The sequence below is a fragment of the Pipistrellus hanaki genome (genome assembly GCF_964339955.1).
Source record: "Pipistrellus hanaki genome assembly, chromosome: 19".
Taxonomy (NCBI): Eukaryota; Metazoa; Chordata; class Mammalia; order Chiroptera; family Vespertilionidae; genus Pipistrellus; species Pipistrellus hanaki.
In genome coordinates this window covers 3088057-3103708 of record NC_140521.1, presented here as the reverse complement: position 1 = coordinate 3103708, position 15652 = coordinate 3088057, and the positions used below count along the sequence as shown (strand labels likewise).

Here is a 15652-nt window from a genome sequence, read left to right as displayed (position 1 = left end):
AATTTCTTTATTAATTAAGGTGTCACATATTTGTCCTTATCCCCCCAGTCCCAACCCACACTCCTCCCACACCCCTGCCCTCACCCCCTAAATCTGAACTTTAAAAATATATATTTTTATTGATTTCAGAGAGAGGAAAGGAGAGGGAGAGAGAATCATTGATTGGCTGCCTCCTGTATGCCCCTTGTTGGGGATCAAGCCCGCAATCCAGGCATGTGCCCTTGACTGGAGTTGAACCTGTGACCCTTCAGTCTGCAGGCCAACGCTCTATCCATTGAGCCAAAACGAATATGGCTTGAACCTGAACTTTTAACTATTTTACTATAATGCCTAATTAAGTAAAAGCACTTAAAGATTTTAGACGACTGTTAAAAAGGTTTTGTGAAGTAAAATTTTGGCTTTTTGAAGCCAGATTAGGAGAGTAACTTCATTTGTTGTGACCATTGTTCTGGGAAAGATTGATGTTAATATTTACATCTTGGGTTTTATTCCCTTGACAAAACTGTAGGTAGTTTTCTTTTAAAAAATATTTTTAATCCTAAGGGAATTTATGACTATTTTACAAATATTGTTTACCCTGTTTCCCCAAAAGTAAGACAGTGTCTTATATTAATTTTTGCTCCCAAAGATGCGCTAGGTCTTATTTTCAGGGGATGTCTTATTTTTCCATGAAGAAGAATACGGTACACATTTATTGTTAAATGAAAATAAAGGAAATTTATTACCTGTATACGGTACGGTAGTACGGTAGTTGTCAACACAAACCAGACAAACTGTGAATTCTACAGTATCAAGAATTTACTCATTTATTCAATGACAATCATGTCATCATCTTCTGGAACATCATCATAACAATCCAATTCCTGAATTTCCTGGTGAATTTCTTGTGACTCCATTTCTTCCAGAATCAGTGGACCAAATCTCATGTTTAGCCTAGGGGGGCCTTATTTTCGGGGGATACATTATATTTCACTCAGAAGGAAACCTGTAAGTAGGTCTTATTTTCGGAGGATGTCTTCTTTTTGGGGAAACATGGTAGATTTCTAGGCAAGATGTTAATAAAAGGGAGTTTTCAAACTTGGAAGCAGATCTAACAAGGGTTAATGTTTCTGCTTTGGTTGCTTAAGTAGCATCTGGTCCTTGTTTTCAGACCCAATAATTAAGATTCTATGGTTTAAAATTTTTTTAAAACTAAGGTATAATTTATATACAGTAAAACTCTTTGAGTACAGTTCTGAAAGTTTTGGAAACTTTTTTTTTTTTTTTGAGAGAGAGAAAGAGAGAGAGGAGATGTGAAGGGGGAGAGAGAGAGAGAGAGGAAGGAACGGGAGGGAGAGGGAGGAAGAAGAGGGAAGGAAAGAATGAGGGAGAGGGAAACAGAAACACTGATTTACTGTTCCATTCATTTATAAATTCTTTGGTTAATTTTTGTATGTGCCCTGACTGGGAATCAAACTCGCAACCTTGGCTTATCAGAATGATATTCTAACTGAGCTACCCAGCCAGGACGGAAGCTGCTAAGATCAATATAGAGAATAGTTAGATCACCTCAAAAAGATTTCCTTCTGACCCTTTGGAGTCAGCCCCTTCCACTGCCTCAGTGTCTGATAACTACTGATTTGTTACTATAATTTTGTCTTTTCCAGAATTCCATATAAGTGGAATCATGTACTATGTAGCATTTTGACTCTGGCTTTTATTTAACAATACAATTTAAGATATCTATATTTTGTGTGTCAGTTACTTCTTTTTATTGCTATGTAGTATTCCTATAGGATGTACCAGTTTGTTTATTCATTCTTCAAGATCATTTGAATTGTTTTCCAGTTTTTGATAACTACAAATAAGGTGCTATAAAAAGCATTCATTCACAAATGTACACACACGGGTGTATATGCCCATGTGTGTTTTTTTTGTTGTGTTTTCTTGTATTAATTTTCATCTGAGGATATTTTTTTCATTGATTTTTAAAATTATGTTTTTATTGATTTCAGAGGGAGAATGGGAGAGGGAAAAATGAAAACATCAATGATGAGAGAGAATTATCAATCAGTTACCTCCTGCATGTTCCCCATTGGGGATGGAGCTATCAAACCATGACCTCCTAGTCCATTGAATTTTTTAAAAGATATAGTAGGAGTGGGGGGAAAGAGTGAGAGAGAGAGATTAATTGCCTCCCAAACTCACTCAGACTGGGGCTGGGGAATTGAACCTGCAACCCAGGTATGTTCCCTTGACGGGGAATCGAACCCCAGACCCTTAGGTGTGCTGGCTGATGCTCTGACCACTGAACCACCATGGCCGGGGCCCATGGATTTTTTTTTTTTTTTTTTAAATGATTTAAAAAAAATAGGGTGTCTTGACCTGGAAAAGATTGTAATTTTCACAGATCATTGAAAATTGCTTAGTAAACTTCACCCCCCAAAGCCCACTCTGGAATGAGAATAATTTGTTATATAAGTAATCTTACACTAAATCATTAAACTTTTTAAAATTTAGGCACACATAAGTCAATGGATAAATATAGTTATAAAACATTAGTGCATAATTTCATACTATGTTTTTAGTAGCTTTTGAATTATGAAATCTTGACTTTCTTTTGTTCCTCTAAGTAGCAGAATTAGGTTATGTAATCATGAAAAGTCTATAAGTAAAACATGTACATTAGCACTTCACAGTTTCCTCTTCCTCTCCTCCCCGCCTCCCAGAAGCCTGGCAGTGTTAACATTAGCAGTCAGAGTTTCATGTGAACAAGTCCTAAGTCATGTTTTGTGGTTTATGGTTGATTAGCTACTTGAATGAAATTATCCTCTACTCCAGTGCCATGAGCTTTTTCTGGCAATAAAAGGCCGAAAGAAAGAAATGGGAACCTCTTCTTTGGAAAGGAGATTGCAGGCAGTTTTTCAAGTTACAGTTTTTGAGGTTCCAATTCTGACCCTGCAGCGAACTCCAGAGGTGGTTTGACATGTTCCAGAATAGGATGTGTGTTTGTATTTCTTTGGCTTAGTCTAGGGCAAGACTGAGAAAGAATGGTAAGTGCTGGAGGTAAATTTTTAAATCACCATCACAGATGGTGTATGGGAGTCTTACTCTGTACCAAGATTTAAACGACACCACATTGTTGCTCTCTTACATATGGTTCTTAGAGCTATTTGTTACATAAGCAGTAAGAAGCTTATACATTTTCCATTTTCAGTGGCTACACAGAATAATAGAGGAACTTATCAGCGCATATCGTAGTGTAAGTAACGGAGATTCATAGATTATTGAATATTTCTTGAGCACTTCCACCATGTGTATAACTCTGAAGAGTTGGGGAAGTCTGTTAGGGAATACTTTCCCTTTAATATAGCTGCTCTGTAGAATTATATATTTTATATACTCAGTGTTTTGAATTTGAAGTAATTGTATACTTACACCTTTTCCTCTTTGGATATTAAAGCAACTTTTATGGGTTTTTGGTGTATGCTTTAAATTTATACACTAAGTTCATACATAAGCATATTTTAATGATGATAGATTTCTCATCCTGTAAATCTATATGTTACCTTTTTAAAAGTCATTCTATATCCTCCTCCTCTCCAATCTGAAACAAGTTTTCAGCATTTGAGTCCAGATTCATGTTGAACATTCGCTCTCATGTCAGTCTTAAAGTTTATAGGAACAACTTTGGTGTCTTCGAAAGAAGAATACCGCACATGAATACTTACTTTTACTTTGTATACCCTAAGAGCATTATTACTGTCCATTATTTTGTTCTGTTATATTAGGAGCTTTTTCCCTTCCTGCTCTGTGGAACTACTGTAATTGTACTACTCATGCCCCTTCTCCATTCCCAACAGTGTTTTACCTTCTCAAAACTAAGAACAGTAAAACATTTTATTAGTGGGCTCCTCTAAAAAGGAACATTAAAAAATATTTTTCTCTTCAGAGATATTCCGTGTAGCTTCAGAGAATTCTTGGATATCTTATGTTTTTGTTAACTTCAAACTTCTTCAATTCATTTACCTGGTACATAAAATAACTTTTCCTTCCTTAAGGACATAATAAAAAGCTTTTAAATGTACATATTAGCATAAACTCTACTTAAGCAAAATTATCAGAAGATTTTACAGGACTTTTTTTGGACTCTTTCTTGCACATACGAGAATCTTTTAACATGATACTACGTAAAACCCCTTCTTTCACTAACGCATGTGAGTGGCTTTGATAAACACTTTGAGGGACTCTTTTGAAAGGCAGTGTTTTGGCCATCATTTCAACTCTACAGAAAATATGGTTCCTTGATAAACTCAACAAAAAGCACCTTGGCAGCCGCCCAGAAGCTGACTCACCCCGGAGTAATGATAGACGCTTTGAAGGGAATGGTCTATCCCAGGGTCCGATTTCAAAGCTTCATGCTATGATTACATCAAGTGAAAGGCAGCCAGAAAATCAAGATGAGATCTTGCAGTTCTCCTGGGAGTAATGGTAGGAAGACTTCCATAGTAGTATGTGACTAAGGTGGTGGTGGTGGTGGTGGGTTTTTTCCTAGTCACTCTTGTAAAGCTTGGGCTGGGAAACAAGGTGGGGATTTGGAAGAGCGGTTATTTTTGTGGGGCTGCAGGCCTGTTTCCTTCTGGGGCTGAATGAGAACAGTCTTGTAGTGACTAAGGGTTAACTCAAGAAGCTCAATGCTGTATCAGTTTTCTAGAGCTCAGGGAATATACTTAGCTCAGTAGTAAGCACAAGTATCAAGTTCATGTCAGACACTGTAGCTACTGTTTCCTACTTGAATAAACCAGAAAAACCAAAGCAAGACCAGAATCAGTTCAGTTTTGAAGAACAGACCCTTTGCCTACTCGCATTGCACATTTTAGGAGTAAAAATTATACCAAGGTGAGCTTGGCTCCAGAACTGTGAAATAAGTAGTATTAACTCTGTTTTTGTGCATTAGAGTGATTGCTGTTCATTTCTAAATTCCATTTTGAAGCCTTAAATTGTTCTAGGTGGCAGATTAATCTTTTATAATCACTACCAAAGATCACTTAATGTTGACTCTCTGTAGAAATAGTTTGCCCTTTTCATGTTGTTGAAGGTTATCTCAGATAAGAAAACACTTGAATTATCTAAAAAAAAATTTTCATAGATAAGTGAATATACCGCAGGGATGGATTGACCCACTTTTTATTATTGTAGTACTTTCTGTTTCTCAATAAAAATTGTTGAACATGATAGTTCTTTTTGATTGAATATCGTGGAAGATTGCTTTTAGCTATTATATTCTTTCAAGTGTATTTAGGAATGAAAAGTTAGTTTTTAAAGTGCTGTCATTTAATAAGAGCTTTATTCAGAATGTGCCTCTCAAAAGTTAAAAGTGTATTTCTTTAAAAAATATTTTTTATTTCAGAGAAGAAGGGAGAGGGAGAGAGACAGAAATATCAATGATGAGAATCGTTGATTGGCTTCCTCCTCCTGGACATGTGCCCTGACCAGGAATCAATCCCTTACCTTCTGGTTCATAGGTCAACACTCAACTACTGAGCCTTTCCAGCCTGGGCTGTATTTAATTATTTATGATAGAGGCCTGGTGCACAACATTTGTGCACTTGGGGGGAGGGCCCCCCCCCACCTGCGCTCTCTCGAAGTCTGGGGGCCCTCAGGGGATGTCCAGCTGCCAGCTTAGGCCCACTTCTCAGAACGGGCCAAAGCTGGCAGTCGGACATCCTTAGCGCTGCCACAGGAGAAGAGGTTCCCCCACTGCTGCTGTGCTCACCAGCCATTGAGTCTGGCTTCTGGCTAAGCGGTGCTCCGGTTGTGGGAGTGCACTGACCACCAGGGGGCAGCTTTTGCATTCAGTGTCTGCCCACTGGTGGTTAGTGCACATCATAGCGATCAGTTGTTCCATCGTTTGGTTGATTTGCATATTAGCCTTTTATTATATAGGATAACTATACATTTGCTCCTTGTAAGAAATAGTGTCATTTTTCTCAGATTAAGCTTGGAAGATAAGAAATTAGTAGAAAGTGAGCCTTTTTCTATGTCGTACAGTGTACCCAGGTCGTACTAAATTTAGGTGAGTTGCTTGAATTGTGTTATGAGTGTACTTGCAGTTATGTAGAACAGAAACAGCTTGCATGGGACTGGAAGTACTGAAAAGATAAAAACTAGTTGGTAGCAAACTGCATCAGTTAAACTGAGTGATGGATCTGCAAGGACTTTGGGGTTGCTGGATTTGATTTGTAACACTCAATTGTTTTGAAATGATAGCTCTGAAACAAAGTAATTTAAAACTTAGATATGGTAGGAAATTTCAGATTCCTTAAATAAAAAAAACAACCAAAAAAAGTCTTTTAAAGAAAGAAGCTTTTCTCCAGAGATATCTAGCTAGTTGAGTGCTGCATGAATCTTAGCCATTGCTGTGGTGATTTTATACCCACCAACAAGTTTCATTTTATTCTTTAGTTCCGATTTGTGCCTTACTGAGTGAATTTTCAAAATGAGATTTCTCTGTTTTTATTTTAGCTAAACTATCATATATACAAGCCCACTAAATTGACCTTTTTTTAAAAAAAATATATTTTTTATTGATTTTTGTACAGAGAGGAAGGGGGAGAGAGAGAGAGTTAGAATCATCGATGAGAGAGTGTCATCGATCAGCTGCCTCTTGCACACCTCCTACTGGGGATATGCCCGCAACCAAGGTACATGCCCTTGACCGGAATCGAACCCGGGATCTTCCAGTCCCCACGCCGACGCTCTATCCATTGAGCCAAACCGGTTTCAGCTAAATTGACCTTTTTCTCTTTTTCCTGTGAGTTTAGAAAAGTCCTTCAATTTTAGGTCAGTGGTTCAGTGCCAGAGATTAGCTTTTCTTATTTTTTATATTTTGAATTCTATCTGGAGGATAATTAATTTCTAGATTGTATCCTTAAGTCAGATCTTTTTGAACATTAAGAACTCTCCAACACTTAATCTATAGTTCTAGTGAAAGGAATAGAGTATTCACTGGGTTTTGTTTTTGAGGCCCTTGCATTTAATTCATGGAATCGAAATAAATTACAGATAGTGGCAAGTAAATTTTCATTTATTCATCATGGTTTCTTATTCCTCATTTTCTGGTTACTTAAGAGTTACTAAACGTGTGTACCAGGCCTGGCCTATTTTGTACCTATCCCGCTTACAGCACTAAGTGGCATTTGACACAAAGGGCAGTAGGTGTTCTCTGATATTGGTGCACAGACTACAGGAGAAAACTGTCAGCTTTCTTCTGGGTTTTGAAGCTGGGACTGCCTCTAGCAGGAGTCAGGCAGTCTGTCTACAGTGGGAGAGAATGAGGCCAATGAGTAAAGAGAAGCATGAGATAAAGAGATGGATCCGGTAGCATTGAGCCTTTGAGGCCTTACTGCCTGAAGTTCATTCTTTGTTTCTGTGTACCACCTCAGTATCCTTCTGTGAGCAAGTCCGTTCTGATTCTAAGTTAGCTTGGGTTTCTTTCCCTTACAATTGAGAATTGTGACATATCTAATGCTATTACCTATTACTGTTCCTACACTGACTCTTAAGTATTTAAAGATAGCTTGGGCTTTAATTTCAGGATAAACATTTAATATACATAGGTGAACTCGCTTCATATATGAATTAACCTTCAGAATCAGTGGAGTGAAAATAATAAAGAATCGTCCATTTTCAGGGGTTTTTGCTTAAGGGGAAAAGTGTTTATGGGTAAAGAATGGATCAATATTCTTTTCTAGCCATTTACACCTGTACAGTGTAGAAGTTGCCTTTAAAGAGATGATCACCATAAATCAGTAGAAGGGCAAAAAAATAAAGTTGTATTATAGTCATAATGTCACTGATTAGTCATAAATACCCTCTTTATATTCTGACTGTGAATGTGTGGTAACCTTATAAAAGGATCAGAAAGAGGGAGGAGGAAAACTGAGTGAAGAATAGAACAAAGAGGAAGTGAAGAGGTGAGGTATATATGGTAAGCTTTATTGAGCCACTAATAATTGTAGGTTCCATGGATTGCCTACATCTGGATTAGGTGATGGGTTCCTGAGAAGTCAGTGATAGAGATGAAGAAAAGTCTTGATTTGTTTTCTTTAGGCTGAGGTTAAGGTTGATGTGGTGAGTAAGGAGCAGCTTTCTTATCTTGCTTAAGCTGTTGGCATTATGTTGTCTTGCAAAATCTGCTCTCTTATTACTTGACCCTAATTACTTGAGTACTCAAACTTCCAGGATTGTTGTTTTGAAAGCCTTTGATGAATGGGATTAATGTGTAGGAACTACATTGAACATGAATTTGAAAATAATCCAGTCCCAGCCCTAGCCAGTTTGGCTCAGTGGCTAGAGCAGTGGTTGGCAAACTTCATTAGTCAACAGGGCCAAATATCAACAACACAATGATTGACATTTCTTCTGAGAGCCACATTTTTAAAACTTTTTCTTACGCCACTTCAAAATAAACTCGCCCAGGCGGTGGTATTTTGTGGAAGAGCCGCAATTTGCCGACCACAGACTGAAGGGTCCCTGGTTCCATTCTGGTCAAGGGCACATGCCTGGGTTGCGGGCTTAATACCCAGTATGGGGTGTGCAAGTGACAGCCATTCAGTGATTCTCTCTCATCATTGATGTCTCTATCTCTCTCTCCATATATATCCAGTCCCAAAGTAAACTTGACCCTTGGCAGGAATGTGGTAAGCCAAATTTGAGATGTCTATGCTTCACTATCCAACTTTCAGCCTAATCTGTTTTAGCTGGCTTGCCCTATGTAAGCAGAAACTTCCTTTAAGGCTTTACTATGGGTTAAAAGCTGTTCATGGATCTCCATTAAAAAGCATCTTAATTATATAGATCCTCATGGTAACCTAAAGCTTACATTCCGGGTTTAGATTTACAGTAAAATGGTCTGTATCCCAAAACATGATTCCTCCAGAAACTAATGGTTTGATGTTGGGCAGGTCATTAACTTCTTAGCTCCCTACTCTATAAGAGTTAGGAAAAGTAAAACTTGCCTTCCCAGAGCACGTGTGTGTGTGCGCGCGCGCGCGCGCGCGTGTGTGCCCGTGTGTGTGTGCCCGTGTGTGTGTGTGTGTACCTTTGACTTTTTTTGCTGTCATATGGGGGGAAATATTGAGGTATAATTTGTACAAAACACAATTCACCCATTTTTAACCATAAAGTTTGAGTTTTTATAAACGTATAAAGTCGTATAACCAACTCCATTTTATCACTCCAGAAATTCCCTCATGTCCCTTGTGATCACTTTCCTTCCTCCATCCCTGCCTCTGGTGGATACTGATAATTGTAACTGTTATTTTTCACCCCCCCTCCCCCCAAAATGTTACAAAAATGGAATCATACAATATGTTCTATTTTTCTTCCTTTCATTTAGTATAATGCTTTGAGATTGATTCCTGTTGTTAAAAGTATTAGTAGAGCCCTAGCCGGTTTGCTCAGTGGATAGAGCACATGTGTCAAACACAAGGCCCCTCGGGCCAAATCCAGCCCACCAGGCCTTGCAATGTGGCCCGCACCGCGCTGTCATCACTGCACTCCGCTGTCAGTTTATGACATTGTCAGTTTATGACTGTTCAGTAAACCATTCGGCCCGCGATTTAGGCTGGATTTTAGATTTTGGCCCCTTCTCTGATTGAGTTCGACACCCCTAGGATAGAGCATCAGCCTTCGGACTAACGGGCCCCGGTTTCAATTCTGTTCAAATGCACATGGGGCTCCATCCCCAGAAGGGCATGCAGGAGGCAGCTGATCAATGATTCTCTCTCATATTGATGTTTATATCTCTCTCCCTCTCCCTCTTCCTTCCTCTCTATAATCAAGGAAAATACATTTTTAAAAAAGTAGTAGGTTGTTCTGTTTAATGGCTAGTTAGTGGCTGTTACAAATAAAGCTCCTGTGAATTTATACAGGTCTTTGTATGGGCATGTGTTTTCTTTTCTCTTGGTTAAATACTTAGGTGTGGAAATTGCAGGGTTGTATAGTAAATGCATGCTTGCATCTTTATGAAAAGCTGCCGAACTATTTTTCAAAGTGGCTGTGTTATTTTCCATTCCCATTAGCAATGGAAGAGGGTTCCAGGGGTTCCGCATACTTGTTAACACTTGGTATCTTCAGTCTTTATTAACTTTAGCTATTCTTGTGGGTCTGTAGTATTATGCTAGCATGATTTTTATTTTGTGATTTCCAGGTGATTAATGATGATTATCTTTTGATGTGCTTACTGCGATTCATTTATCTTTTTTGGTGAGGTGTCTTCACATTTTTTTTCTTCTATTAAAAATTTGCCTTTTGCAGCAGCTGTCCTGACATAGCCAGTTTCCATGTTCTAATGATTTATGGAGGGATTTTTTTTTTTTTTTTTTAAATATATATTTTATTGATTTTTTACAGAGATGAAGAGAGAGGGATAGAGAGTTAGAAACATCGATGAGAAAGAATCATCCATCAACTGCCTCTTGCACACCCCCTCCTGGGGATGCGCCCGCAACCAAGGTACATGCCCTTGACCGGAATCGAACCCGGGTCCCTTCAGTCCCCAAGCCGACGCTCTATCCATTGAGCCAAACTGGTCCCGGCTATGGAGGGATTTTATGTTAATTAAGAAATGTTTAGTCCTAACCGATTTGGCTCAGTGGATAGAGCGTTGGCCTGCGGGCTGAAGGGTTCCAGGTTTGATTCCCGTCAGGGGCATGTGCCTTGGTTGCGGGCACATCCCCCATGGGGGTGTGCAGGAGGCAGCTGATTGATGTTTCTAACTTTCTATCCCTCTTCCTTACTCTCTGTAAAAAATCAATAAAATATATTAAAAAAAGAAAGAAAAGAAATGTTTAGCCTTTATAATAGGATTAGAGACCCGGTGCAGGAAATTCATGCAAGGGGCTTGGTCCTCGCACCCCGGGCTTCACCCTGAAGGTCGGTCTAATTAGCATATTATGCTTTTATTATTATAGATTGTAAACAATACCCTGGATCTCCTACTTTACCAGTTGCTCACTAATGCTTACAATTGATAGCTGGAGCTGTTTCACTGGCCTCTGTGGCCACAGAATTTTGAGCTTTAAGATAAGATGTCACTGTTTAAATATGGATTATTCTGCTCTTGTTCTATACTATCCCAACACCTTTGGTAAAAGATTTTGTATTGGCTTCCACCAGCTGCTATTCATTAAAATATGTAGCAATATGTAACAATAGGCCTAGCCTCTTAAAAATGCGTTTTAACATTAGAAATGAAAAGGTGATGCTAAGTGACTTTTTTTCATATGAAGGTGGTATTAGCACATAGAAGGAGGTATTAAGTTTTCATATAATCAAGAAAAGATCCTTCATGTAATATTTTAAAAACTGTACTGAGATTTACATTAAAAGTAGCAGCCCATGCCTAGCAGACTTTAAACATGGCATGTAATTTTTACCTAATTTTCACCTACCGAGTTGGATATCTTTGTTCACCAGACCTTTACTTCCCTGGAATGAGTCTTCATGGCAAATTTGGCATTATTCATTAGGGCTAGTATTTAAATATTGACAAAAGGCATCAAATGATTCTGATTTTATTGAATACTATTAGGTTAACGATAGAAGGTTATAAAAATGTTATGCATTTATTTAATACCTGTTTTTTCTTTTTTGCTTTCCTTTTATAGCTTTTATGTCTTGGTAAAAAGTCACTCTATGGGTAAATTGACATAGTGTGTCCATAATATGTATGGATAAATAAGATTTTTGTGTAGCTTGAATATTTTTATGAGGTAAACAGTATTTGCTAACAGATTAAATGGGAGTTGAATAACTCAAGGGATCATTTGATATACTAGTAGGAATTTGCTTATTTATCTTGAAATTATAAAATACTTTTGCCCATCTGAAATCATTCAGTGTCTTATGTTGCTAATGCAGAGTTTGTGTTTCAGATAGAAAAGATTAGAAATTGATTAGTAATTGCTAGAGTTATTCGGTATGAGATGTACCTGGAAGGAAAGTGTTAGGAAAGCATGATAAATACCTGTGCTGTTTAGAACTTTACAGATATATTTCTTTCTTACACTAATCTCCCAGTGGATGCCAGAATAAGATTTTACTTTAAAAAAAAATATATATATATTTTATTGATTTTTTTACAGAGAGGAAGAGAGAGGGAGAGTTAGAAACATCGATCAGCTGCCTCTTGCACACCTCCCACTGGGGATGTGCCCGCAACCAAGGTACATGCCCTTGACCGGAATCAAACCCAGGACCTTTCAGTCCGCAGGCCGATGCTCTATCCACTGAGCCAGACCAGTTTCGGCAGGTTTTACTTCTTAATGTACTGAAAAATAAGTCCATGATGTTAAGCAAGCATCGCTAAGCTGGATATACATATATATATATATATATATATATATATATATATATATATATATATATTTAAATTCTCACCTGAGGATATTTTTTTTATCATCTTTTTTATTTTAGAAATGCATTTTTATTACAAACAATAAATATATTAAGGATCACAATAATATTGTGTGAAAGTATACACCCCCAAAAAATCTTAATTAGGAAATATCACCAAGGAAGAAATTTAAATTTATTTGCATCTCTTTATTTTATTATTTTTTTATTGATTAAGGTATTACATATGTGTAATGCCCTCCCACTCCCCACTCATGCCCTCACTTTCCTGGTGTCTGTGTCCATTGGTTGGGCTTATATGCATGCATACAGTCCTTTGCTTGATCTCTCTGAGGATATTTTTTATCCTATTGCTTTTTAGAGAGAGTGGAAGGGAGGAGTTGAGACAGAGAGAAACATGGATGAGAGAGAGGCACGTTGATTGGTTGATTAGTTGCCTCCAGGCATCTAGCCTGCAACTAGGAATGTGCTCTTGACTTAGAATTGAACCTGAAACCCTTCCGAGCGCTGACTCTCTTAACTACTGAGCAAAACCGACGAGGGCTAAATTGATTATATAATTTAAAAGAACTTCTATGTGTTCTAATTAAGTTTGAATTTTGAGCAGGTAGGAGCTCTCTGAAGCATTTCCTCTGCCTTGAAACATCTTCCTCTTTTATATCTTTGCTCGTTTCTTTTATGGGACTTGGTTTAGGCTTATTAACACCATAAACATTTACCAAATGCTGCCTATTTACTAGGCATGTAGCCTTGTGGATGGAGTGGTAAAAACAGGATTACATGGCTGGGACTGGTTTGGCTCAGTGGATAGAGTGTCGGCTTGGGGACTGAGGGGTCCTGGGTTCGATTCCGGTCAAGGGCATGTACCTTGGTTGTGGGCATATCCCCAGTGGGGGGTGTGCAAGAGGCAGCTGATCAATGACTCTCTCTCATCGATGTTTCTAACTCTCTCTCTCCCTTCCTCTCTGTACAAAATCAATTATATATATATATATATATATATATATATATATATATATATATATATATATATATATATATAAAAGATTACATGGTCTCTGACCTCATTCAGTTATTGCCTGTCAAGAAATAGGCGGAGGAGTTGGAATTATGTTGAATGGTTAAGATAGTCTTCTGTTTGGTTTTTTTTGTGTGTGTGTTTTTGATACACTGGCAGTTTTACCAGAGTCTGTCTGGAAATTCTGTCAACTATTAATTTAAAAATATATAATAAAATAAGGGAAAAAGAAATTTTAACAAAAAAAATGCTGTTGGTTGTGGAATCTAACAAGTAGATGTGCACAGTATTATCTGTCTTTAAGAATACAAAGAAATTATTGCCTTTTTGTACGGTTAGTTGAATTGCCTAATTTCTTTCTTCTTCACAAGAGACATTTTAGTATCAGGCTAAAATCAACAATTACAACCCTTCATGTTTGGGGGAAAAATATCATATGACTAACTACATAGTTTTGCTAGTAGTCACAGGGTCATTAATTAAGTTTCTTCATTTTGTGCTTCCTGTCCTTTCTCTTTTCCTTTGGAGGAAAAAAGTTTTCTCTGGCCCCCCTCTTCTTCATTCTTGAGCGGGCACATTTTTATACTTTATGCCCCAAATGTACAGACTTAGAAATAATTGACATTCTGTCTTGCCTTGGATTTCCCACTGACACATTTGGTGACGCGGTTTAAAGTGTCCAATTTGAAAGCAAAAGCTAGCCCTGAAGGGAGAAAGGGAAGTTTTGTCATCAAGGGGTTAATAAAATAGTCGTAAAGCAGTGTTATATGCCCAATAAGACATTTGACTCTTGAAATTTAATAATTATTTCAGGACTATTACATTTATTTTTAGGCATTTTTCTGGCCTTGGTTTTAATTGATAGGAAATATTTTTCTAGATTAAACTCAACCCAATATAATTATGTTTACAATATGTTTCAGATTCTAACTTTATTTAGGATACTGGCTGATGAACTTATAATATGCATTTTGTTTTACCTGTGCTTTTGTTAATCTGAAGGTTTAAGTGATTTGCTTTAAAATTTTAAATCGGATAACTCAGGAACTCATTTGTTATTCCTCATTAGTGAAAAAAATTATTAGATCATGGCATATAGTTTTAAGTGACTTATTTCTGATAATTAGACCATCTATAATAGGCTTGAGAAAAGAACATTTTGTTGGGGTTTTAATATGTAAAAATAAGCCCATCAGGGAATTTATGTCTAAGATTAAGATTTTAGGAATAAACAAGGTATTTAAACTGAAGTCTAGATAGGGGACTTTGCTGAACAGTATCTTATTAAATTTGTGTTCAGTTTTGGTGCCTACTTGAATTTAGAATATTTGAATGTTGTGTTATAGTCATTTGCAAAATGACTAAATTGTGTGTGTATACTTTTAAAATCAACTTTAAGATATTTGTGTGTAACAAATAACCTCGTATAATTTGACAGATGTGTGTATTTATAAAACCATTACCTCATTCAAGATATAGAATATTTCCACTGCCCCCAAAAAGGTTCCTAATGCTCTTTTACAGCCAATTCTCCCCCTTACCCTAGCAAACCATTGATCTGGTCAGTATAGATTAGTTTTGCCTATTATATAACTTTATAAAGTGATCATTCCCAGACCTTTTATGTGGACCTCTGCGCTTATGATTATATTTAGCTTGTTATTAAGAAAGTGAACTTTAAAAAGGATGAACTAGTTGTTGGCTAAAATATCTTTAGAGTTGAGAGTAGTTTCTGAATGGTGACCTGCAACTTCACTAATTAGAAAAAAATTTTGTTTTAAATTCTGCAGTGGAAATACTGACACAACAAGGTTAACGGTACTTGCATCTCTGAAAGGAGATAGCCCAGTGGAATGAAGATAGCAGTAGTTGATCTACCCCTATCTATTTCCATACTTGCCTCTTAAATGTTAGTTTCATTGTCCTGCTGTATTTACCATTACATACATTGATTTTGGTTTACATTGTCTTATACATACAGACGTTGTTTTGATAAAGGACAATATCTCAAATGATAAGTGTTTTGTTTTTGCCAAAGCTGTATTTTTAAAAAATAATTTTCCATTTCTGTAGCCTCCTTAAAGGGGGAAAAAAACCTTCCCATATTTTTTATTTTTATTTTCAAGTAGATTAAGACAGAGGGGAGTGTATCTAATTTGATTAGATGCAAAATATGTATTAATTGGCTATATATGCTATCAGTAAAGCTTCTGGTCAACAGTAGGCAATTAGTAA

General features: G+C 37.1%; 1 protein-coding gene across 9 annotated transcripts in view; it reads left to right on the top strand.

Annotated features, from left to right (window-relative positions):
• Positions 1 to 15652, top strand: part of MTMR3 (myotubularin related protein 3) — a 72624-nt gene that overhangs the window by 10070 nt on the left and 46902 nt on the right. The gene's annotated exons all lie outside the window — the stretch shown is intronic.